The sequence below is a fragment of the Amblyomma mixtum genome, chromosome 8 (genome assembly GCF_055824585.1).
Source record: "Amblyomma mixtum isolate Tamu chromosome 8, ASM5582458v1, whole genome shotgun sequence".
NCBI classification, from domain to species: domain Eukaryota; kingdom Metazoa; phylum Arthropoda; class Arachnida; order Ixodida; family Ixodidae; genus Amblyomma; species Amblyomma mixtum.
The window spans coordinates 12,389,343-12,415,595 of NC_143019.1; positions in this window are offsets into that span (position 1 = coordinate 12,389,343).

Genomic DNA, 26,253 nt, shown 5'->3' on the forward strand with positions numbered 1-26,253 from the left:
AAAGAGAGGTGATCTCTTTAAAGGTGATGGCCGGATTGAAATTGAATTCCGGATCAGGCTGCGGATGAGGCGACGCCCGGTGAGTAAGCGCGCGGGCGGCAGCGTCGGCTGCCTCGTTCCCCTCAAGACCCGCATGAGCCGGAGCCCACACGATGGTACGATGGGTCGGAAACCCTGTGTAATCGCATGCGTGGAGAATTTTGAAAGCACGGTCTGGAATATACCCTTGCTCAATATTGCGGCAGGCGCCCCTGGAGTCCGTAATAATGACTCGGGACTCTGGATCTGCGGCGGCCAGTGCAATGGCGATCTCTTCCGCAAATGTAATGTTTGGGGCACGGAAAGTAAGGCCCTGAACTATAGTGTTTTGGTGGATGACGGCCGCCGTGTACCAACCCCCATGGTGTGGGCCGGCCGCATCCACATAGAAGACACCTGGCTTGTGGCCATATTGTTGAGAAATAGCCTCCGCCCGCGCGAGACGGTGACCATCATGGGTGTCTGCAGTCATGTTCTTCGGAAGGGGTCGCACCTGGAGTGCAAAGCGCCAGGCTTCAGGGATGCGGACCCGTTCTTCTGTATGTGTTGGGTAGGAAATGTGTAAGCGGGTTAGAAGGCGGCTCCCCGCAGGTGTTTTGCTTAGGCGCAAGTATTGATTGTTAAGATGAGCTTCTCGTAACTCCCCAAAGGTGTTGGTCATCCCCAGACCGAGGAGACGCTTGTTGGACGTCGTTGTGGGGAGGTCGAGCGCTCTCTTATAAATCTTGCGGAGAACTACTTCTAAGGCATTCTCATCGCATTTGCGTAGGTGGAGGTAGGGAGCCGAATATAAAATCCGGCTGGTCACGAATGCATTGGCCAGCCGCAGGGCATCTTTGCATCGTAGTCCCCCCCTTTTATTGGACACCCGGCAAAGCATCCGACCCACCTGGTCCCCCACCTTACGTAGCTTGTTTAGGGTAGTGTCTATCTTGCGCCTATGATGAATGAAAAGCCCCAGTACCCGGATCTCCTCGTGTTCAGGTATCGGTCCGCTAAGTAGGGAAAGGGCAATTTTGGTTGTGCACTTTGAGTTGGGGCGTATGTGCACAAATTCAGATTTGCTCGGGGAGCATTCAAGACCACAGCGACGAGCGTATTCGTCCACTAAGCTGCCGCTTGTTGCAGGTTGGTCTCGATGTCTCCAACCGATTGTTGTGTTGCCCAGAGGGTGATGTCGTCCGCATACAGAGCGTGCTGCACACCGGCGACCTCTGCCAGCTGGGTAGGGAGCTTCATCATGGCCAGATTAAATAGTAATGGCGAGAGGACAGCTCCCTGTGGGGTCCCTCGTGTGCCAAGTTGATATGGGCCATATTCTGTGTCTTGTAGCCGGATATAGGATTGGCGATCTGTAAGGAATTGTTTGATATAATTGAAAGTATTGCGCCCACAATGTGTTTGCGACAAGTGGGATAGGATGATCTCGTGGGTCACATTGTCGAAAGCCCCCCGCAGGTCAAGTGCGACGACTACTTTATCATTGCTGGGGTGCTCGACGGGGTCGAGAATCTCCTTGTGAAGTTGCAACAGGACATCTTGTGCGGACCGGTGTGGGCGGAAACCGTACATGGTGTCTGCGAAAATGTTTTGCTGTTCCAGGAAAGCCGACAATCTGTCGCGGACCATAGTCTCCATCAGCTTCCCCACACACGAAGTGAGGGAGATGGGCCGGAGGTTGTCGGTGTTAATGGCTTTACCTGGCTTGGGAATGAAAGTTACTAGTGCCGTTTTCCAATCTATGGGGAGTGGTGTGCCTCCAATCCAGATAGTGTTGAAGTAATCGAGGAGAGTTTCGTAGGCGGGATCTGGGAGGTTGGCAATAAGCTTTACCGTCACCTTGTCCCGGCCTGGTGCTGTGCCACCTTGTCCCGGCCTGGTGCTGTGCCACCTTGTCCCGGCCTGGTGCTGTGCAGGGGCGAGCAGTCTTCTGCTGTGGCGTATCACTCGCAAAGCGATCGCTTTCCGCAAGACGCTTCCTACCTCTCCTTTCATCAGACTCCATTGCTCGGCTTAAGCAGCTGTGGCGGTGGAGGCATTGAAATGCAGGACGATGCAGAAGCGTACGTGGACACGATGAGACGCAGTCCTGACAAGAATGTATATGGAGGCGAAAGCGTTTTCCGCACCACTTTGCCGATGTGACACTGGTGACGTCACCACTAGATTACGTCACACATAATTGACGACGAAGTAATGATAAATTACTTATTAGTGTGCAGTTACTGATTAATGACAAAATACTAATTAACTGCTAATTAATGATGCTTAAGCTTCGCCTTTAGGAGTGGAACGCGACAGCGTGTTGTAGCGCTGCCAGGCAGACCACGGAACGCCACCCCCTGCTCGGCGCGATGCCTTGCCCTTTGAACGGGACGCTTTTTGAGGAAAGGAAATTACGCAGTAATTCTCTGTCACCTCGTTGGACACCCGAACCGCACCGTACAGGAAGGGAGGAACGCCACCACCCGTTCGGCACGATGCCTTGCCCTTTGAAAGCGACGGTTTTTGTGAGGAGTGAGTGAAGAAACTTTATTTCCGCCAGAAGAAGACCCGTGTCCTCCGGGTCCGCACGCAGGCGTCCGGGGAGGGGCAGCGTCGCAGCTGGAAGACTAGCAACGGTATAGTCGCGCAGCTTCTGCTGCCAGGCGGGTAGCGTATCGTTCAGGAGAGCAAGCTGCCGGGCTAGTTGGTGAAGCATGTTAAATTGAATTCAGCGCAAAAATACAGACAAGGGACAAAGGACAAGCGTATCGTTGTATGCTAAGGTCGGCACTTCTGAGTATGGTCTCCCATTCCTCTGCATTATTGATTCTGCCATATCCTGGGGCACTGGGGCATCTCCATAGTATGTGTTCGAGTGTAGCGGTATGCCCGCAGAACTCGCACACCTCCGCATCCTCCCTCGTGTCACCTCCTGTCCAGCTCCTCCAGAGCGGGGATGCGAAGTTTCTAGCTTGGAGTCTTCTCCAGTCATAGGCCTCAGCCGAGCTAAGCGATCTATCCGGAGGAGGATAGATCCTTTTGTTCTTTTTCTGAATGTCTGTGATGCTATTAAAGGTATTGGTTTCCTCTTTAGTGCTGAATTCGTATGAGGTATCCACGGCTCCCCGAGGTAAAGAGGAGCGGGCGAGCCTGTGGGCGGCCTCGTTTCCAACCAGACCCGAGTGGGCTGGGGTCCAGATAATTAGAATATTGTGGGCTGGGATAAAGTCTTTTAGATATTTAGCCGCCATTTCGTGGATGCGTCCCTTGCTGTAATTTCTAATTGCGGCTTTGCAGTCGCTTACTACGTATTTGGTACCTGGCTGAGTTAGAGCGATCGCTATTGCAACCTCCTCCGCCACAAGGGGTTTTAAGTCAAGGTGTCTTACAACGCGTAACGTTCTGCCTGAGTCCCCGACGGCTACGGAGACGGTGTCTCCTAGCGTGCCTACCGCGGCATCAGTGTAGGCGACGGTTCCCTGTGGCATCTTGCCTAGCTTAGCAGTCAGCTGTGCGACCCTGCTTTTCCTTCTGCCTTTGTCGTGGATGGGATGCATGTTTCTAGGTATGGGAGCGATAATAAGATGCTCTCTTATTTCTCTTCCCAGATCTGTTCTGGTGTTCACTGTGCTATCTACGGTTGCCCATTTCGCTAGCTCTAGGTATTTCCTTCCTGCGGGTGTGGATGTTAGCCTTTCGATTTGCGATGTTCTAACCGCTTCAGTCAGTTCTCTCCAATTGTTATGCAGGCCCATTTTCTCCAGTATATCATTGGACGTGGAAATGGGCAGCCCTAGCGCTCGTTTGACACATTTTCTGATGATTGTGTCTAATGCCTTTTCTTCGGTTTTGTTTATTTTCAGGAATGGGGTTGCGTAGCATATCCTGCTAACGATGAAGGCCTGCGTGAGTCTTAGTTTGCTGGACTCTGAGAGTCCTTCCCCCCTTCTAGATACCTTTCTGAAGGCTCTGACGACAAGTTCAGCTTGCGCTTTGAGCTTGTCTAGCGTACTTTTATTTTTCCCTTTTCTGTTAATATACATGCCTAGGATTCTTATTTCCTCGACAATTGGTATCGTTCTATTTTCAAGTGTAACCTCGATTGCCGGTATCCTTTGACTGCGCTTGCTCATTGCTACAAATAGCTCAGACTTTTGCGGAGAGCAGCTGAGACCCACGCATTTCGCATGCTCGTTAATGATATCCGCTGCCTTCTGTAGCTTTTCTTTCATTTCTGATTCGCCTCCTTTGTTTAGCCAGACATTTACATCATCTGCGTAGAGGCTGATGTTTAAGCCTTCTATCTCTCTAAGCTTGCGGGGAAGGTCCCTCATTACCAGATTAAAGAGAAATGGGGAGAGGACAGCCCCTTGTGGGGTTCCTCTGCATCCCATGGGGAACTCATCGGATGTGATGCCCTGAAAGGTAATGATAGCAGTCCTGTCCCTTAGGAACGATCGGATGTAGTTATAGGTGTTTTTTTTTTGGGCTAAATGAGATAGCTGTAGGAAAAAACACCTTGTGAGGAAAGGAAATGGCGCAGTAATTCTCTGTCACCTTGGTGGACACCCCAACCGCACCATACAGGAAGGGAGGAACGCCACCACCCGTTCGGCGCGAAGCTACCGGCGCTTGTATGCCGGTCCTGTAGGAGGGCTTAGAGAGTCTCGTTAAATCTTGTGCGGTGCCCGGATGCTCTCGTTTGCAGCTCCCGGATGTGTAGAATTCAGTGCCCGGATGGGTGGAATTCAGTGCCCAGATGAGTGGAATTCAGTGCCCGGATGTTGGCTCACGGTCTCGGCGTGATGTCAGCACACTGCCGACAACGGGAGCTAAAAGCATTTCATGCTTAAAAAACACGTACACGAGCGAAATCTCTCGTGTTTGCGGAATGGTTTACTTGAAATGATTGTTCACCAATCGGCCCAAAAGTGTGAGGTGCTGAACCTTTCTACAATTTTTTTTTCTCACGGCCGTAGTCTTTGCCGTGAAGTGTGGCCCAGGGGCCGACTTCAAATATTAATTTGCCTACCTTGCTTCATAGCATTCGTCCGCCGGCTCCGCCACTGGCATCACCCACGTCGGTCGTTATTAAACATGGCACGTCGCAGATGTGCCTCCTGCTAAGCGCCATGACGGGCCGCCGCGGTGGCTCAGTGGTTATGGCGCTCGGCTGCTGTCCCGAAAGACGCGGGTTCGATCCCGGCCGCGGCGGCTAGAATTTCTTTGGAGGCGAAATTCCAGAGGCCCGTATGCTGTGCGATGTCGGTGCACGCAAAAGAACCATAGGTGGTCGAAATTTCCGGAGCCCTCCACTACGGCGTCTCTCATAGCCTGAGTCGCTTTGGGACGTTAAACCCGATAAACCAAACCAGACCTAAGCGCCATGACGGCCCTGCTGGCGTTCGAAGTTGTGCTACGAAGAGAAGACAACGAAGACTTTCCCCCCAGGGTCATTGGCGGCTAAAGGGGCATCCACTATCCTTGTTTCTTGTAGACATCTGTAAATAAATTACACACGCCCTAGATCTCCACTATCAGATCAAAAAAGTGATAACACAACTCCCGGGTAATCAAAACTATTTTTGAATAAAATTTTAGTAAGCTATAGTAAGCTTCAGTCTTTATCTTTAGTAATATCTTTAGTAAGCTTCAGAAATTCTCCTAAGACAACTGATTTACACAGCTTACAGAGATTTAATGAACCACTTGGCTGTAATTGTCCGAACCGTCCTCTTCCCCTCTCTTCTAATCTTACAGGGGAGCAGAATTGGCCGCCAAACTTAAAGGAGGAAGTCGGGAAAAATTATTCTGGCACCAAGAAACTGAGATATTCCCTCCATTGATACAACTTGATGCGTCTGAAAGCCACGGATCAATGAGTCTGAGACCGACGACACAGTCAGCACCCAGGGGTTCGTTCTGTAATATCTCTTGCCTCTCCCTGATGTTAAGAATACACGGCCGATGCACCAACACTAACGCTCAGCGTTCAGTTCCGTCGACGATTTAGGAATCAGAAAATAGAAATCGGGTCGCATTTGAGATTGGATTGCGATTTTCCGAAGCATCTCGCTGTATTCATCCATGAGCGCGGGGATGGCAACTACTCACAAACTGCCCACCAGCATCCGCAAACTGTTTAATAACTGCCTTTACTTTACGTTGGCATCAAGAGCCGTGTATAGCCGTTTGAGGGCCAGTATTAGCTTCCAGCGGACTTAACTTCCAGGCGACGGCGCGGCGCCGACTTCTAGCAGCAGCAGCATCAGCGGCTGAGTCTTCCCTTTGTTCGCGGGAGAAAAGGTGCGCCGATCAGTAGCTTCCAGCACAACTTACTATTTAGTTGCAGCAGCCTGCAAAATGACTTGTCGCCTGCTATAAAGCGTGCTAAAAAATACTCTGGAAAACTACCACAACTGAGCTAACAATGCCATGAATAATAGATAATTCAGCGTGGGGATTAACGTACGCCACACTCTGAAAACCGCATACCGCGAAGACACAACGCACATGTGTGCTCGGCGCATATATTCTACTCAGACATTTAACAGTCCAATTGTCACAACCATTTGAGCGATGACAAGCAACATTTTCTTCATTTCTTCACGCCCGCCATCATGATAATAGATGCGACATTGACGAAAGCATTCATGCACGAAGTATAAAGGTGAGGATATTAAAGAAGCTGGAAGCCCGAATGTGCCATGTTAGCGGTAGCAGTGCGAGAAGCTGACATGGGTTCCGTCGTCGCCATTGTCTCTCGGTACACTGCCAGGTCTGCTCCTCGCAGGTACGTCCATCATCATCATTCCTAGCTTGACCGATAAGTGATAAACTTAAACAAATGAACCATCATGCAACGTGCGTTCAAATTATACAGTGAACACGTAACGGGCTCTGTCGAATCTTGCAAAAGAAATTTTTCGGTATATCTGCCAAAGTTAATACTGCCACAGAGGCACCGTAGCCACGCTAGCAGCATCTTTGTCTCGGAACGAATAATTCCATAGAAAAGGCAAACCAGGCCACTTGCAAAAGTGTACTTCAAACTCTGCATTAGAGCGAATTACCAGCAAGATGTCTTTTTACTTTTTAATGTAACGGCTTAGTAAAATGCAATGTTAGATGCGGGTCTACTCGCCCGTACACCGCGGAGTTTACATCGCTTCTTCCGAGGCCAATTTTTCCCCTCAGGGATGCCAAACTAATCAGATCTTTCCGCTGCTCGCACGCTCGCCGACAAAAGCTTAATCTTCATTTCTACTTACTTGCGTAGCGCTACATTCCAGAGACCCCCAGAATATGTGTTTTTGCAGTAGCACAATAAAATGCTGAATAGTTTTGCATCGGCCTTGTGTGACAGTGTTTTCACGCTAGAACCAATATATGAAATGTTTTTTTTTTCACATTAGTCTCAGATGTTTACGATACCATCTGAGTGTTACAATGAGAGCTTAGATAGATAGATAGATACAGAGAGAGGGAAAAGGCAGGGATGTTAACCAGAGAGGTTTCCGGTTGGCTACCCTGCACTGGGGAAGGGAATGAGGGGATTAAAGAGGAAAGAGAGAAGGAACGGGAAACAGTCACAATCTGTCAATCAAGGCAGTCGCTAGCAAAAAACAAAACAGTGCCTTGTAAGCCTTGATGGCAGTCGACTGTTTTGGCCACGGACCGAGGATCTTGGCGCTCTGTGAAAGGGCGAGGATCAAGGCGGTCCAGAGCACAACGCAGCTTACGTCTTTCGTTCACAAAGACAGGGCACTCACAGAGGAGATGACGGATTGTATCTTCAGAGACACAGTTAACACAAGACGGGCTGTCGGCCATCGCGATACGGAAAGCATACTGATTTGTGAAGGCAACGCCCAGCCATAGACGGCGCAGTAATGTTGCTTCACGACGCTTCTGATGTACTGCTATGTACTGCGCTGAGTAGTTTGTTCTCACGCTCTCATTTAAACTTGAGCGGAAACCAACAAATCATGATGGAAGTGCCTCACATTACTTCAACCCAAGGTAGATTCTTGGACCTGGTAAGTCCCACGGAACATCAGAAACTTCTTGGCCTTTAGATACTAGCCATCTTCTTTGACGTTGCTAAAGCTTATGACAGCGTCCTTCAAAACTCGATAGTAAATATTTTGCAAGGCTTGGGCGTACAGGGTATTCTTCTCCAATTCATTCCCTCGTACATCTATGATATTGTCACTGCTTGACGTGCACGCCGGTGGCGAAGACAGGTGAAAGCAGGGGCACAAAAAACAGGCAGGTCCGCAGCAGCAACGTCGTCGTCGGGGCGCGGCGATCGCTCCTAGTCTTTCTCTTCCAGTGGCTACACTACCTCCCCCTGATAAGAAGCATCGTTCCGATACTAATTCCCGATAGCAAAATCACGCGGCGGAATACCACACACGGGCCCAGCCAGTCCTGCTGGCTGATGTAAAAGGGAGCTGGAAAATCAGTTAGGGGGCTGGCGACCATCGCGCGTAATACGGCTTAAGCCGGACTACGTGCACAATTTTAGGGCGAGGTGAACGACGTGATGACGGTCGCGTTCCTTCGGGCAGCACCTCGTAATTAATTTTTTTTATTTTTTTTTTCACAATACTGCACACCCTCATTTGGATCCAGGCAGGGAGAGCAGAAAAACACATTCACACAACACTGTAGCACATACACAATCTAAAATAGCTCACAAAATGCATTGTCAAAATCAACAGCCGATATCACTTGTAGAGGCAGGGCGTTCCATTCGTAAATAGTTCTCGTGAAAAAAGAAAATTTAAAAGCGTTAGTATGCGCTTAAGTTCACCGATGCGGCGAGCAACCATATACGAGCCGAAGTAGCGCTTCATGAGTTCATCGGAGAGACCTCGAAGGTGTACCGGCGTCCACGCCCAGACCTTGTCTCCAGGGTAAAAATGGACGTCGCGTCGACGGAGATTGTACCGACGAGCGTCGGCATGCTGTTGGTGTTGGATGCGGAGTCTAGCGAGTTGGCGAGCTTCCGCGCGCTCGCCGTCTAGTCGGGCATCATCGGTTACGTCGACAGGCGGCTCGTGCGGTAGCATAGCGTCAAGCATCGTGGTGACCTGTCTGCCATGGACCAGCTAGAAAGGGGACATACCTGTCGTCTCCAGGACATATGTTAGTTTGGGCAAAGCAAAAAGAACGAAAAATAATGTTGCCCAGCCCGCGCCGCCTCGTCTCCTGGACAGCGGTATTATATGCGAATGCAACGTAGGGCAGTGCCTCTCCCAACTGCTGTTGGCGACGTCCACGTACATGGCGATCATGTCGGCCACCGTCTTGTTCAGCCTCTTTGTCAGCCCATTGGTTTGCGGATGGTACGCAGTAGTGCGGCGGTGGCTGGTGCAGCTGAGACGGAGGACCTCCTCTGTGAGCTGGGCCAGAAACGAGGCACCCCGGTCAGTGATCAAAACGGCAGGGGCACCGTGACGGAGCACAATCTCAATAAAATATTGGGCTGCCTTAACAGCCGTTGCCGACGGAAGTGCTCGGGACTCCGTGTATCGCGTTAGGTAGTCCGTCGCTATGATAATGTAGCTGTTGCCCGACTGCGACTTTGGAAATGGGCCAACAAAATCGATTCCGACCACATAAAACTAAAACCAAACCTTAAAGTTCTTAAGACTCTTCGTAGAGAGCTTCAACTTTATTTTTAATTATGTTTCAGGCCAATGCTTCGAGAGGGGCTAGCAGGAGGATCATTAAACAAATGACTTCACAAGGTCACGTGACCTTGGTCGCCCACCTGTTTTTCTCGACACGCCAACGCCGATCGACAACGCCAGGGTAGACACTGAAGGGACAATTAAGCCTATCGCTTTAGAACGTCACAAAGCCAGACTACAATGCAATTGAAGGTCCATTATCGCTTGAAAAAAACAACAAAAACATTACAGTTAGTTTAAAAAAGTCATTGGATCCAAATTTAATTGGTAGCAGCTCGCTGCATACACATGCTCTTTTAGGGGGAAATTGTTCTTATAGGACTTTGTTTTCTTGGATTGGATACTAAAACATTGTCGGTCCATCAGCTCGGCACACAGTACCCTCGTCCTGTACGTATATACTGAATACATGGACAGGCTCACGATCTGCATATAAATCATGTATCAGGGTGATGAAATATAAGGTTTATAGATTTATTAGTTAAATGCTGAGAGGTGTGTGAAATCCATCTCTGCACAGAAGTTATGCGGCCGGGAGGTGGCTAAGTTAGATGATAATTGTCACGGTCAGACATCTAATTAACTAAATTGATTAATGAACTTTTTACTGACTGCAGTAAGAGGGAATGTTTAAATTAGAAACTAGAGGACAGTCGTATTCCTACACAATTCTGTTTGGAAGAATTACCCTGTCAGGCGTGCGATCCGATATATTCGCCTCCAAATATAATTTCAGTGCGATCCGCTTAATTGAGCATGCAAGACGGTGACGATCGGCGCCAAAAAAGCGCGTGACGCGGCTCTGCGCAGAGATAGCGGTGAAGCTGATAACAGTGTCGCTTTCGTCTAAGAAATGACAGAAACGCCGGACACAAGAACTACGTCTCTCAAGGAAAAAGTTTGCCGCCGACTGCCATTGCCTTGCATGCGTAATTACGCGAAATCAGTGGAAATATTTGAGGCGAATATGTCAAAACACGCGTCAGCTAGAAGAATTCTACCAAACTGCTTTATCTAAAAATGCGACCGCCATTTGTTTCTAATATAAACACTCACGCTAGCCGCAGTGGCTAAAAACTGTAGCGCCCGGCGACGCTATAAAGCGCAGGCGCTGAGATCGGCGTTCCCGCGACAAAAGAAAATAAAGAACGACAGCGCGTGCTCGGAGCGCACGCCCGGCACGCGCAGTCCGGAACTAGAAGCCTGCCACGCTGGTCGTCTCTGTCTGGTGCTCCGCTGCGACCCCGCAAAACCCTCAACAGTGGTGACCTGGCGAACCGTGCCTTCTATCGCAGCGGCGTTCCAGCATGGCGTATTGGCAGCACCCAAGTTTCGACCCGCCGCTCCCGGCGTTCCGGCCTGCAGGCGTCGGCGGGTGGTTCGCCCAACTGGAGGCTGCGATGTACCTGAACGGCATCACCATCCAGCCGTTCAAACACGAAGTCCTTTGTGACATCCTCCCGGCCGACCTCCTGCGTCGGCTCACCTACTCTGCTTTCGGCGGCCGGCCATACGATGAGCTTCGTGCGGCCGTCTTGGCGTACTTCGGCGCCTACTACGTTCCGCCGCCGCTCTACGACGCAGCGGACCCGTTTTCGCCGCCGCCAGCCTCTGCCCCTGCACCGGCCTCGCCCGCGCCCACGCAGCCTTCATCAGAACCCGGCCCGCCTCAGCAGCCCCTCGCCGCATCGCCGCCCCTCCCGTCCAGCGTCTCCAGCCCGGTTGTCTCTCTCGACGCCACACCAGGTGGGATCCGCACGAGCTCCGCCTCGCGCCCTGCTCCCACTACTATCCGACCCGCGTCTCTAGCTCTGCCTCCTTGCGCTTCAGTGGCATTGTCGCCAGAGCCTCCTGCAGCCAAGGACAACTCTGCGGCAGCAGCCGTGCCGAGGCTTCCGGCATCTCCACCTACCTCGTCACTACCGTCAACAGCTCTGCAGGCCTCTGCTGTGAGGTTGAAGCCGCCACCACAGCATCTGTCAGATACCAATTCCACTACCCAGGCAGCCACACCGCCTGCCCAAAGGGCCACGCTCCAAACCCTCGGTACTGTCACCCACTTCTCGGCGTCTGACCCTGGCAACTCGACACTGTCGCAGCAAGCGCCTGTTTTGGTGCCTGACTTGAGCAACCTTCAGCACCGAATGATCAAGTTACCCACACCGAGTAGTGCGGCAACTGTCCATCCACCAGCTGTGTCTCTTGCTGTCCGCCAGCCGTCTGATGTAGCAGTCTCAATTACACGGCCTGTCACTGCCACAACCTTCTTGCAGACACCCACAGCTGATCATGCCCACACGCGCATCGACACTGGCGAGGTGCTCTGGACTGTCACTCCCGTTTCATCCAAGCACCTTGGATTGAGCCCAGCAACTTGCTCCGGCATCGTCACAGCTGTCACCGTTGTGTCGACGGTCCCACCACATCTGCTGTCAGTCCATGGAGCCGTTTCGGCCGCTCCTGTGCTTGTGACCACGTACACGGCGCGTCGGATCCCCATCGACATCAGCTGCAATGTTCCAGCACCGCCGACGCTTGTGTCCGCGGGCAGCACTGCAAACGGTGACGGCCCGACCATGGTCTTCCCTGCCCTCATGTCCATTGTCAGTTCGGCACCCTGCCTCATTCGCCCGTTGCGCAGCAGCCAGGCTCGTCCACCTGAGCCCGTGCACTCCACCCGACAGCTTTTCCCGGCCCCTGACCTGAACTTACCGGACCTTGCACCGACCCCGTGGGGACACTGTCAATCTAGCTGCCTGCTTGCCTGCCGTGGCTACTCCTTCTCTGCCCCGTCGGCACGTACATTCCGACGTTCCGTCTAGGCGGGGGGCCCTGTAGCGCCCGGCGACGCTATAAAGCGCAAGCGCTGAGATCGGCGTTCCCGCGACAAAAGAAAATAAAGAACGACAGCGCGTGCTCGGAGCGCACGCCCGGCACGCGCAGTCCGGAACTAGAAGCCTGCCACGCTGGTCGTCTCTGTCTGGTGCTCCGCTGCGACCCCGCAAAACCCTCAACAAAACATTATTAATATATTTAGGTAATTATGTGTAGTCAATGTGATAATTATCATCTCACTTTATGTACCTCAGGACGTATAACGTATGGGCAGAGATGGATTTCCAGTACAACTTAGTGCAACTGAAAAAAATTCAGGGGGCACTTTGACTGTCTAAAGTGGGTAGAGGCGGAAGCGTTTTCCGCACCACCTTCGCTGTTTCTGTGGCACCGGTTGCGTCACATATAATTGACTACTAATTACTAAGTGATGACAAATCACTAATTAGTGGTTAATTACTGATTAATGCCTGAATACTAATTAACTGCTAATTAATTACGCTTAAGCTTCGCCTTTAGGAGTGCAAGGCGACAGCGCGTTGTAGCGCTGCCAGGGAGTCCACGGAACGCCACCACCCGTTCAGCGCGATGCCTCGCCCTTTGAACGCAACGCTTTTTGAGGAAAGGAAATTACGCAGTAATTCTCTGTCATCTCGGTGGACACCTGAACCGCACCGTGGAGGAAGGGAGGAATGGGGAGTGAAAGAAGATAGATAAAGAGGAGCCGTAATGAAGAAAATGAAAATTGTATTTGAGGAAAGGAAATTACGCAGTAACTGTCTCACAAAATTCAGGGGGCACTTTTTTGACCTAAAGTGTGGTCACTGATGCCCCTAAGAGTGGAACGCGACAGTGTCTTGCAACGCTGCCAAGGAGTCCGTAGAACGCCATCGCCCATTCGGTTCTACGCCTCGCTCGTCAGTAAATTGGTTTTTGAGGAAAGGAAATGTATCTGTCTCTCATATCTCGGTGGACACCTAAACCTCGCTGGAAGGGAAGGGGGAGGATGAGAGTGAGCGAAGACACCGTATTCACAAGACGCGCCTTTGTTCATAACAAACCATCGAGCTGGCATGGCGGAGTGGAAGCGTGCTCGTCTCTCACGCCGAAGATCGGGGTTCGATTCCTGAGCTCGACCAATTTCTTAATCGATTTTATTTATTTATATGGCCTGACTAGTAAAGCTAATTAGGCTAATTGGGTAATTAAGCAATTAACTAAGCTCAGTCCCACTTACTTGGAGCATCACTATACGATCCCTTCAATTGGTTGCATGGTTACTAGCAAAAGTACAATTGGCCCCGTTTGAAATTCGCGCACTGTGACGTCACGACCGTTTCCACCAATTGAAAAGCGTGACATTTTATGTCGACAACTGCTGCTTACAACGACGAGACATTAAAGGCTTCCGCCTTAATAAATCTGTAAAGCTTAATTTTGATAACCCTGCACACTCGTCACACTTTAACGCATCAAGTGACCCGCCACTTTCCCAAATTTCCCCAGATCCGCTCCTATCCCATTACCCGAATTACATTTACGGCCCCAGACAACACCGGCACTCATCTCTGCGTGTTCGGAATCGGAGCGTTAGATTTGAGCCAGGGCGGCTCTGAACCCACCTGTTCGTCCTTGATAGCGTGACTAACTGCTGCCAAGTGTCCTTTAGTGCCCATCAGTGCCCAATATCGGTGAAGTTTACTTTGCCAACAACGATGGTATATGACTTGATCATGAGAGTAAAAGCCCTATGAACACTAAACAAGAACCGACCGAAAAGATGCCCAGGTGGCCATAAAATCACTTGTCTTTTAGCGCGCTCCCTGACAGGAAGTGACTTTATTAGGTCAAAACGGAATAAAAAAGAATATGTCTGGGTAGGAAAGTTTTTGCCGGTAAAATGGCAGTACTTATTCCTTCTAAGGAACTGGCACGAGGTGCTGAGGGAATTTTTTAATGCCCACACAACGGTTTTCTAAAGGGAGTGTCCGGAAATTAGTTTTACTACCCTTTATGTTTTAATGAAGAAATTATGGAAATTTTTCAAAAATTATTTAGGAAGGTATGCTTTTGAGCGCTCTGGTCTCGCCGGTGCTTTTGTTTAGCCTGCCGTAGTCTGGGAGCCTTTGAGCAAGAACCTATATGGTACTTTATCAAGATTTCATTACACTGAATATGATGCACTGTACAGTTAGAACAGTACACATTGCAGTAACACATTTCCCACGCTCAGGAGGATGGCGGAAGAACAAAATTAGGATGCCCGTGCCACTTGAGGCATCAGACGGCATAATACAGTAAGGCAGGCCCGCACAGGACGGGGACACTGACCGCTACCGCCAGAGCCACGTGGCAGCGACGAGCCGCGGCACAAGTATTGTCCATCGGGCCGTAGCATTAGCGACAGCAGCTTGAGGCATACGCGGCGCAGGGCTCGTGTAAGCGTCTGCACACACTGCAAGCACCCGGCATGCACAGCAATCACTTCCCACCCCGGAGCTAAGAACCATCACTGTGGCTATACTTGAATGCATCAACCATCACAAGCACCGACCGCCACCACCGAGCAGCACGACCCCAGCTTGGGGCACTGCCGTCCGAACGGTCAGAGAAGTTGTCTGAGGGAGTCACATAATCCACTGAAGAAGTTAACTTAGGAAAACACGGGCTAAACATCACCATTAAAAACTAAAACTGACAATTTTAATCTACGTTGTGGCACGTGTGGAAAAGGGTATCCGGGCCTTAAGTGTCTGTGCAGGATGCTGCTGCGTGCCATAAACTCAAACAAGATATATGATCGAGTGCACGTCAATTGTTTGCAGCTGCCGCATTCCTGACTTAGCCCGGGAGAGGAATGTAGAAAAAGAAATGCAGCGGCAGCTTCATTATGCCGGCATTCATCACTCTTCGGGCCTTCAATGTCATCAGGATTCATGGCATGTAGCCTACGAAGTGCAGACGAGGTATTTAGAAGCCGCTGTATAAGTTGCATAGCCATTTCCTCAAGAACAAGAAGCATCGCTCTCTGACGACCTTTCGGTCTAGTGAAACAACTCTGACGATGTCACCTCCTTTAGAGTTGCGCAGCGCGCGCATATAGGTTCCCTAACGACCCTAATGGCGCATAGGGCGGCCTCTATGCGCACCATCGCCGCTAGCGTCGATTAAGAATAATGACTAGTAAACGCGCTAAATATAAGCTCAAAGTTGCCAGAAAGTAGCCAGGAAGGGTGTAACGGCGCGGTTATGCAACGGCCAGCACTTGACATTCTGCCAGCGATGCGAAACTGCGTGAGCTACATTGTCAAGACCGTGATGAGTGCTCTAAGATGTTTGAATGAGCATACGGATAACAGTCGTTGGTTAGTTAAGCGCATTCCCGGTCTTTTCACACTTGCGCATAAATAATGAGGAACAAGCACAAAGTAGATAAGCTGTACGAGCGCTAATTCAATGAACATCGATGGAGAGTTAGGCCAAATGAATATCGGTTTTGAAACGGAATGAAATCAGGTGATGCTGTTTTTGTACATCGTCACGTACCACAAGGGATCCCATGACAGAATCTGCCAGATATGTTCTCATACAACGGAATTCATATTTTGAGCATGAGTGTTCAATTACCACATGTCGTACTGAAATCCCGATGTTTGCAGATTAGGGCTCAGTAAGAGAATGTACCGCAAATGTACCTTCTGGAACACGGAACTTTAATTGGAGGCAGCCATATTCCTTCCAAATCCCGCAGCTTGCAAAGAGGAATATGACACTCTGTAAAAACCTCCAAAGGCGGTCGGAGTCGAGTTGCCGCAACTAGCTCTGTAGAACATCGTTTGTATTACTTAGGGGGCTCTATATATTTTTCTTCAGTTTAAGAAAATATTATCTGCTGACACTATAGTGAGGTATGCGGTCCATTAGTTCATGTCCCATATATTCGCCATTAGTGTGGCATTATTTGGTTCAGTTCTGCTTTTCATTTCTTTTTTCATTTCCAGGTCTTCAGTGTTCAGCAACAAGGGCATAGACTTGTTTTGGCTAAAAGCGAAACAGTATAGTCGTGCACTGAGGAATCTTTATAGTTTGTACCGATATTGAAGAGAAAAGCATCCCGCGAAAGAAACCATAATCTATTATATTCGGAGCAGCTGGAGTTATGAACAGATGAACTATAGTTTCATGAAAGGGTATACGTTAAAGCCTGCTCTGTTCAACGCCAACTGTTTGCATATAAAACAAAACAGAAGCACAACAATGTAGTATTTTATTATGATAAAAATTTAGAGCCTCATCGGAGAAAAACCGGGCAGCATCCGTTGTCGTCTGTCATAAAATTCGCTGATTGGTCAACGGGGTGCATGACTTCATGAGACCACGTGACTTGGCCGAGTTGGCCGGTGCGTAGACAGTTGCTAGCTGGCAGGTGCGCTGGTCACGTGGCATGGTCGAACGCAGTGACGCGCTCGACGTTAGTTGGAAGCTGTGCTCGGTTTTGTGCAGACTGGCTGGATATCTCAGCGTGTCAAGTTGGCATGAAGCCAGAATCAACGCCGCGTGTGTCGACTGTAGTGACAAATCCCCGCAAGGGTTGAGCCTATCAAGGAGGTATGTCGCCGCAGGTGAGGTATCGGCGGCTGTGAGGATCAGCGTATGCGGCGAGTAGCCTTGACAAAGCAGGAGAAGCAGGGCGAGCAGACTTCAGTCTTTAATGAATACTACCGCGGTCTCAACACTTAGTGTAATTAAGCGTCAAGCAATTTTCGTTGTTTATCACGCAGTCAGCGCTAAAAAGATAAGCCACTAATGAAGGAGAGGGGTAACAGGCAGTTCGGAGAGAAAATCAGTGTCCTTTATGGATAATGAGCCTTTTCGTTCTTAAGAATAGCTCCTAGATAAATATTTATCATTCAGTGCACTCAATGGGCGGCGCTTTCTCAACGGCAGCAAGCGAATACACTCTCCTGTCGGAAAGGAGGACGGAAATCAAGAGTGCGGTGCTACGATGTGTCTGTGCGGGAGTGCGTCATTGACACCTGCGAGATACCTCGTGCAGAGAATACCGGAAACTTTTTCTCGTTTTCCTCCGTTCGCACCTATCCTTCGAAACAGCTGCATCAAGTACGCGACTAGTTAGACGCCCTGGAAACACATATATTTTAAAAACAAAATAAGTGGCAGGAAATTCCCGGCGTAATTAGCAAGCATGCATGCTCAGCGATAGAAAGGTGTTCTGAGAATACATAACGAATACGTTTGTCTATCACTTTGTCAGTTTACGTATAGCTTTCCAACTTGGTGCATCTATTTCTCTATTCGTCTGCTTGAACAACAAAAGTTGGGAAATATATGAACGGCAATTCGTGCCGAAATCGGGTGGCAGACTCCAACACAGGTGATCCTCTTAGCGGAATGAATTATCTTCTAATTTGAGGTCCTTTCAATCCCAGCAATACTCCTTTTAAAGCTAGGCCGATGCGCTGTTGCTTTGCGCGCCATGCCATTGAGCATGATACGGCAGGAAGCTTGTTTGAGGCGGTGCAACAGAAAGAGTGAACCGGCAACTTTTAGAAGAATTCACAAAATGTGATCACACATACATCAGAACATGTTCACAGGCGCAAGCAGATATGCGAAAAGCGATCGCGTAACGGACAGCGGGAGGGCATTGGAAATGAAATTATTTTTCCAACAATTTAGAACCTAATGTGATAAGAATTTTTGACTCTGCAGCGTTCCTTCTTCAAGGCGTGCGAAGTGACATTGAAGAAGGAGCTGAGGCTAAGGATTGTGCCTGCCAAACAGCAACTGTAGCATCTGCGTGGGACGACGGTACTGACTTTCTGTATACCTACGACCAAAAGGAGAAAAAATGCACACCGGATCTATATCTAGTGAACGCCTCCGGCACGTACGCAAGCCTGTTCGACTGTGTGACCACATGCAACCCAGGTACTTGCATGAAGAAACCACATTGATTTCTTTGAGAGTTCACAGTCTGTCCATACTGCTGCCCTTTGTTGAATTCGTTTCTTTAAGGTTTGCATCACCGAATAGAGAGCAGAGCTCTCAGGCACCCTTTCCTGGGTTCCGAGTCGTCGCGTTGTCGTCGGCGTCACACGCCTTCTGTCCTGACAACCGTGGCACGCAGTAGCAGAGCGAATGCCCTGCCACGTTGGGAGCGAAGGAATGTACAACCGGAGGTGGCTGCCACGGGAAGATCCCTCGGGACGGTTAACATCGTAACACGCCACCTGCCAGCCGTGGCAGGTAGTAGTGCCATGGCTGCTGCGGCTAAAAAACTGCGCTCAAATTTTGCATTAACCACTATCATAACGATACATCTTGCTGCGGCTAGTTGGTGGAGCATTGTCTCACAAAAGGTAAAAAAAGTGCTAAACGGCACACAAACCACATAGAAAGACAGCGCTCGTCCTGTCCATCTTTCTCTGTGGTTTGTGTCAAATTTAACACCGTTTTAACGCTTTGTTAGACTATCGTAATCAGCTGCCAATTTTTAAAGCACAAATTCTGAGTTTTTACTCTGCGCCAAGATAGCAACTCGCACGATGAAACAGACTCCCTTGTCTAAGCATGGAAAGAAAACACGCATGCTTTCTTATAGCACAAGGGTGGAATTATGACTGAATGTTCTTTGTTGGTAACCTCATAAACGTGTCCTGTGAACTTAATTAAGCAGCCCAGTGTTCAAATAGGCTGAAGTGCATAAAAATTAATTGTAATATACTGCGCTCTGGTAATGAGCTACGGAGGCTTCTGGCGGCCTGCACGTGGAAGACTAACATATCCCTTTTTTATTGATTGGTTCTAGTTAACCTCACCGAAATTCGTGAGCATGGCCTGTACGGCATTGAGGACTTAACATTATGGCGGCACTTAAGTCACCTGGAGGGTGGAATGTGACCGCATTACAACCACTGCTGCAGAAGTACTTGGGAGTGAGTCAGTACTCTTCGCGGCTGCAGAGAAAGTTTAGGAAGCTGTGCATCCATAGCAACTGAAGCTGTTTGACGCACGTCCAAACTCATCGACGAGCAGCTGCACACAGACTCCAGGATTTCCAGGTCCTAAATTAAAAACTCAGAAAAGAGCCACAGAAATTGTAAAAGCATCCAAAAAGTGGCCAACCTCCCGCCGTTCGTTAAAAGTAGCCAAAAATAACGCCAAGGCATCAAAAAACGTCACTAAAAGCAGAAACATCGCTAGGAATTTGCAATACTTTTTGATCGAAGTGCAACAGAAGCTGTGATAACTCATTCTCGGCAATATTGGACAAAAGCATTTTTGGCCGAGAAAATATTTATGAGCGCAACATTTTCATATATGGCAAGATTTCACTATAATAATCAATATATTTCTAGATCTGCGGTCAGCAGTTTTACTTTTCTTCGCGATTAACAATTTTTTTGATCGTCAAAAGCGTTCCCCATTGGTTTCCTAGGGCAGTCTTAACTGCTCCATGCGAGCGATGGAAACGCTATAAAAGAAAGATTTTGCTATAGATCAGAAGAATGGACCATTAACTTAATATTTCTAAACCAGTACCTCACAGTTTTCGAATGTTGAAAATATTCGTCCAAGAATGTCGTACTTGTTAGAAGTCCGAACATCGCTGCTCAAAAAAAAAAAAAAAAAACGAACGGAGAGTACCAGATAGAAGCACTGTGACGCACGAGCCATTCTTGAAGAGGATTGAAAAGCGACCAGAATAGTTTATTTTGTCGTTGTCAGGGCAGGAAGCTTGAGCGGATGTACGGGTCACCCTAGGAAAGGTTTAGCCCCACTTACATCATGTATTTCTTGGACTTTTTTCGCCGAAAAATGGGGTTCAGTTCTGCATTTTTATGCAAAATTTCTCGCCTGAAAAGGTGGGCCACCCACTCGCCCACTCCCGACCACTCTGCTGCTCGGCTCACCAGGCTCGCCGCACGTCTTCGACGTTTTGTACTAAGCCCGTTGGAGGTCCCCCTTCCGTGAGACCCACTCACAAGCACCGCACAGCGCCGTTAAACCGTCAAGGGAAGGTCGCTCACAGCCCCTTCAACGGAAGATTGTCATACAGTGTCCACGCGCCGCTTTGATATTTCCGCTCTTCTGAGCTCACTTTCCTTCTCACCCTCCACCTTCCATGGTAGCCACCCACCGGGTTGCCACCGTGAAAACCGCCTTCAGGTTGCGCGTTCCTCCGCCTGCGTCAGAACCTACTCCGTACACGGTAGCCATCCTCTGGGTTTTTCACGTGACAGCTACCTTCCGGCCCCTCCCCCCTCTCCTATGCTGGTAGAGAGGGGGAATTTCCTTCCTTCAGTTTGCAACGTACCCGCAATGGCGAGTAGTACTCGGAGGCAGTTTTTCCCTACAAGGGGGTTCTAAAGCTGACGCATTAAAACGGGAGAGTGGTGTAGTTTTTAGAGGAGCGAAAACACCAACTTTGCTGCCCATTTCATAGAAAGAATAGCAGTCGAAGGCGGTTCATGCCCAGCAGCCAAGGGATGCAAGTCGCAGCCAAGACGCATTAGAACAGTCCGGGATGGCACCACCTGAGAGCCGTCTTATAACGTGCTACACCCATCCTGCCATGCATTTCGTGCTTATGCCATTTCTGTACGACGAGGTAGGCTGCAGTTTTTTAGGTGGTTCTTGAAGAAATTTCTGTGAAAGTGCGTTCTTTGAGTAGTGTCTCACGGGCCGTGAAGTAAAACAAATATTCATCCAGTTAAAAAGAGGCACTTGTACGTAATCAAATGCTGAGAGAAGACACCTTTGATTCGGTCTGCCCCTTTGTTCATTTAGCTCAAGGCGCTCCGTTTTGCGCTGACCCTCCATTTGGCGCCTGCAATGAAACAAATGAAGCAGACAAAGAGGGTATGGCATACTTCTACAACATTACAACGCAGGAGTGCCAGCTATACTCATTGTGTGAAATGGAGCTATTTAACTTGGAGGTAAACTCTCACCTGGCATTAGAGTATTGCGAAAGGATGTGTGGGTGAGTAGTAGCTTCGATGTTTTGGCACTGTCTTGCTCAGCATAGTAACCTGGCGATGAATAGAATATCCACTGAAACAAACTGTGAGGGGTGCTTCCGGGAGGACACTAGTGATACGTAGAGCCTTTGTCATCTTGTGATCTCAGCAATGACCCTGGGCATACAAAGGCCACCGCTGCGGTTCCGTTAAGACTCCTCAATGGGTCTGTCCACGTAACGATTTGGTTTGTCGCAGAGAGTGAGTGGATAAATTAGAGGAGAGCACAGCCGCTGTGTTGGCTCAGTGGTTAGTGTGCTCGGCCACATTTCGATGAAGGCGAAACGCTTGCCGTTCGTGTACTGTTTGATGTCAGAGAAAAGAGCCCCAGTTTACCAAAATCATCCGTAACCCCCCAGAATGGTGTCGTTCGTAGCCTGTGCCGCTTTGGCACGTTAAAGCCCATAAACCCATAAATTCTTTTCGACACCTCTTGACACCCGACTCGTAGACTCGTCTAAATAGACACAAATCAAATTTTGTATTTGGCCTATGCCGAATAATTACCGCCGCTGATATCACTGAGAACGGAGCTAGAAATGGTAAAAAAGTGAAACACAGGTGTGCCCGCTACCAGCCGCTTTCCCTAGAAAACTGGGATGACCTAAGCGTTTTTAACGCCATAGCGTTAAAGGCCTCGTTCTCAAAAAATCTGGTGTCGGCGTTGTCGGCGTCGGCTTTGTGAGCGAAAAAGCACGAGCATGGCTCTGGCAGGTGGTTCCCAGAGAGCAACCTAGGAGGCACGCGACCTTGCGGTGTCACAACCTGCCCACTGGCTAGTGAGAAAACTGTCCACTGTGGCAGGTGGCAGATAAATTAATTATCGGCCGCTAGGAAAGGGCAACCTGAGGCGCACAAGAGCCACAGTTGGGAGCACCTGCCATCGCTGGGCAGGGGCGCACCGCTAATCGCGGCACTACTGCGCCAGGTGGTGTATGAGGACTCCCGAGGATCTATCAATCTAAAGCAGAGAATGACCTTCTGCATCTAAGGGATTTAACTGATTACGCTACAGGGTCATGCTCTTAAGGCGGAACTTAAGTATCCCCTCTAATTTTCTGACTTTGTTCTGGAGTGGTAGACCACACCACCATCCACTGCCCTCCAGCGAAAACATGGCACAAAATAAATGCTTCGGAGATAACAATCGATGTCACGAATTTGGATCGGGTATCTCAAAAACATTTACCTAGCGTGGTGAACTGTACTGAACGAAAGCATGTCTACAGCGTTGTTTTTAGTGGATGTGACGTTGCTGCTCTGGAGACTGGGCGGAGCTCTCGTCGATAGCATTTTCGCGCTCCATGTGAGGTTATGGAAACTTTTACCGATGTCGGAGGCATTAGGCCATTTATTTCCGAAAACTGAACGACTGGAATGCATGGAAATGAAGGAGGCATGAAACCTCCCATAAGCCAGTTATTAGTTTCTCAAGGGTGCAAACGTTTAAAGAAGAGACAAAGAGCAAATCTAAGGCTACCTGGAAAGGTCCGGCGTTTAAGTAGAACAGCAACAGGTCGATACGCTCGCTGGTGAAAATTTAAAATCAGTGACGTCGACGCTGGAGGGTGTGGTACAATGGGTAAACTGCCAAATTAGAAGCGCGAGTTGGTTCTTCCCACATAGCAGCTCAGCTGACTAAGCTGCTTAAGATCAGCTTATAGCTCGTAATACGAAACGCACAAGGAGGCACTTATGCTTCAAACCAATACAAGGGCCAAAACGTTCAGTAACAGACAGAAATACGCAGACCGGTTACACCGGGACCCTGATGCCTGTGTGGACGCACGCAGTGAAGCATAGTTGATGGCCTGTCGTTCGCCGTTGCCGACGGTAAGCAGCAGGGCATTGCTCGCTGCTTGCAATGAGGATGGGAGACGGCGACCTGTGAAAACAAGCGCTTACAGCGGCACGCGGAGTGCTCTCCAGGTCGGATGAATAATTGTATTGATCCAATGAAAGCTTTTCATTTACATTTAGTTAGAAAACAGGGTAAAATGCGCTCGTCACGCATAACTACGGAGCAATGATTAACAGATTACTCAAACTTTGTTCCCTTTTATATAGGAGGGACCTGTGCCCTTCACTATGTCGTGCATATCTCACAGTAACAAACTTCAACTGGAACTGCTAGACATGAAGACAAGCGAGACGTGCTTAATCGTAGTGTGGTTTTTACGAAAGTATATTGAAACTCTGCAGCGCTTTCTGGACGCTGCAGACACCAAGCTTCCATACGACCAAACGTTTATAATGGTTTCAAGGCAGATGTAAACGTATGGCACCGAGGCGTGCCTCACATTTCCAGCTTTCCTGGAGATTAGCTACTGGCGTCATTTGTTGGCTGCCAGTTGCGAACACCACGTAGATATGTAGGGATATTTTAAGCATTCTAATTTTGATAAAAAAAAGTCCTTAGAGGCCCTCCGTGAATAGGGCGATTATAATGGCCAAATCTTTCTTCTCTCTGCAAGACATAGCCTATTAAATGCTTCCTGCGCGCATACCAACTACTTACAAGGGCCATAGAAAATCAGTGGGATGTACCGAATATTCCAAATACCCGTGGTGATTGATAGTAGTCAGCGCTACGAGGCACATGCTGGTATTCGTACGCACTAAAAGTATTCTTCGAGATTGCCGGGGCTTGTTTAAGGTACGGACATGTTATTTTAAGTACAGATAGCCATTAGGCAGCACTTCAAACAAGCTGTGAGAGAGGTAAATGCCTGAACACGCAAATTCCATGTTATTAGATGTGCGTCCTCACTCTCCTGATTTCTCGGCTCAACTTGCAGGGGATTTAACGAAACAAACGTGAACGGAACGAACCCGGCCGAGAAAGGAGGATCGTAATAAATCTCCAGCCTTGTTTCTGCTACGAGCTTCGCAAGCGTTTCCGTCTTCATGTTTTCTCAACCACGACTCAACGAGCAGTGTACCAATAAAAAGTCCAAAAACTTCAAATGGAGTTTTTTTTTGCGTTTGGCAGCTCACATTAACGAGCGCGACATGCCATCCTGTTTCAGAGCGTATCCCGGCAGAGTTTCGGGCAAATACTATTCAAAAACAGCATGAAATCGTCCCGTATGCAAAGAAAACTTTGCGAAAAAACTAAGAGCTCTGGTCTGCGTTAGTTGTTTACTGATTATTTTCACTGTGTGGCACTACAGTGACCTTACGTGGCTCAGAAGAAGGACGGATATGACTTGCACAGTTGCGAGGTCACACAAAATACTTGCATATGTGAGCTTCGAGCTCTCCCGCTCTTTCTTCAGGTTTGACGACTTGTCGGAACCGCTATTTCGCAGAGAAGTTCATATAATTATCTGCCTTCTACCCATATTAAAACAAAGGGCGAACCTAACTTAACCGTTTGTAAGGCGTTGCACGCAACAAAGAAAGATTCTCATACTCTTCTTACACGACATCTTTTAACCACTTTTAAGGCAGCCGCGATATCGTTAACTGTGCACATGTGCACGCGAAACTTAATTCTGGTTAACTTCATAACCGTGGTTGAAGCAACCTGTGAAAGCGCGATTTATTCCTTTTTTGCTCACGGGCAAAAAAAAGGCATGGGCACGGGAGTCGGCGAGCTGGTAATGGAGAGAACACCTGGAAAAAATAATTTCGAAAAGTAATTAAATTAAGCTGCTAATTATTTTTCTAAAAGTCTCGAAAATACAATAATTTATTCCAGTAATTACAGCTCACAAAACGTAATGCCATTATTGATTACTGTTATTAAAAGTAATGGAATTACTTGAAAATTACTTCCAGTTTCCGATCATACAAGCAAGTACACTAGACGCCACTTCTACATGCATTTCAGATTTCTGAATTTATTTCATTGTAAGGGTAGTTCAGCTTGAAAAAGGGCGTCGAAAGTTTTGCCCTGCTTAAAAAAAAGGGTGCCCTCCTTCATGCTGAACAGCCGCTCTGTTGACGCTACTCATAAATATTCATGCACTTACTCACAAGATTATTATTATGATTATTTATGAATGATTATTTTTTTCTCATCCTCTTTTGGTGTTCTTCGCAATGAACGCGAAAAGTAATGCGCACGACGGCGTGAAGTCGATGCCGCGATTTCGCCGTTATCTAGACGGCTTATTCCTACATACAGTCAGCAATGGTAAGTTTGCGCCGATCGCGACAGAAGATGAATTTAAAGCTCACTTACCGGAGCCTTTGCCCAACTATGGATAAATGTTTGGATTTAGCAGCGCAGCTATTAAACCTTATGGGCCTCTTTAAGGGATGCAAGATCTCAAAACCCGCTTCACAGATACACTATTGCAAGATGACAGGCTTAAACCTTTTTGTGCCATTGAAGAACAGCGGAGAATATAAAATCATGCTCGTTTGCACGAGCGCACTGCACTGGCATCTAATTCTACAAGTTCCTATGGGACAAACCTTTTTCGTTCTTAATTGCGTGGCCCAAAGAAGTACCGCGTCTTCAACGCTCTGAAAACAGTGCGCACCGTAAGAAACGCATTGCAAAATGCAAAACATGCATTAGAAAATATGGTGTGTTTTACAACTTGCTAGTACTGCGCATTAATACCGCTTTCATATAGACACCTTCGATGCTGTTTTGTTACGATACAAATGAAGTTTTGAGCGCCCTCAGTGAG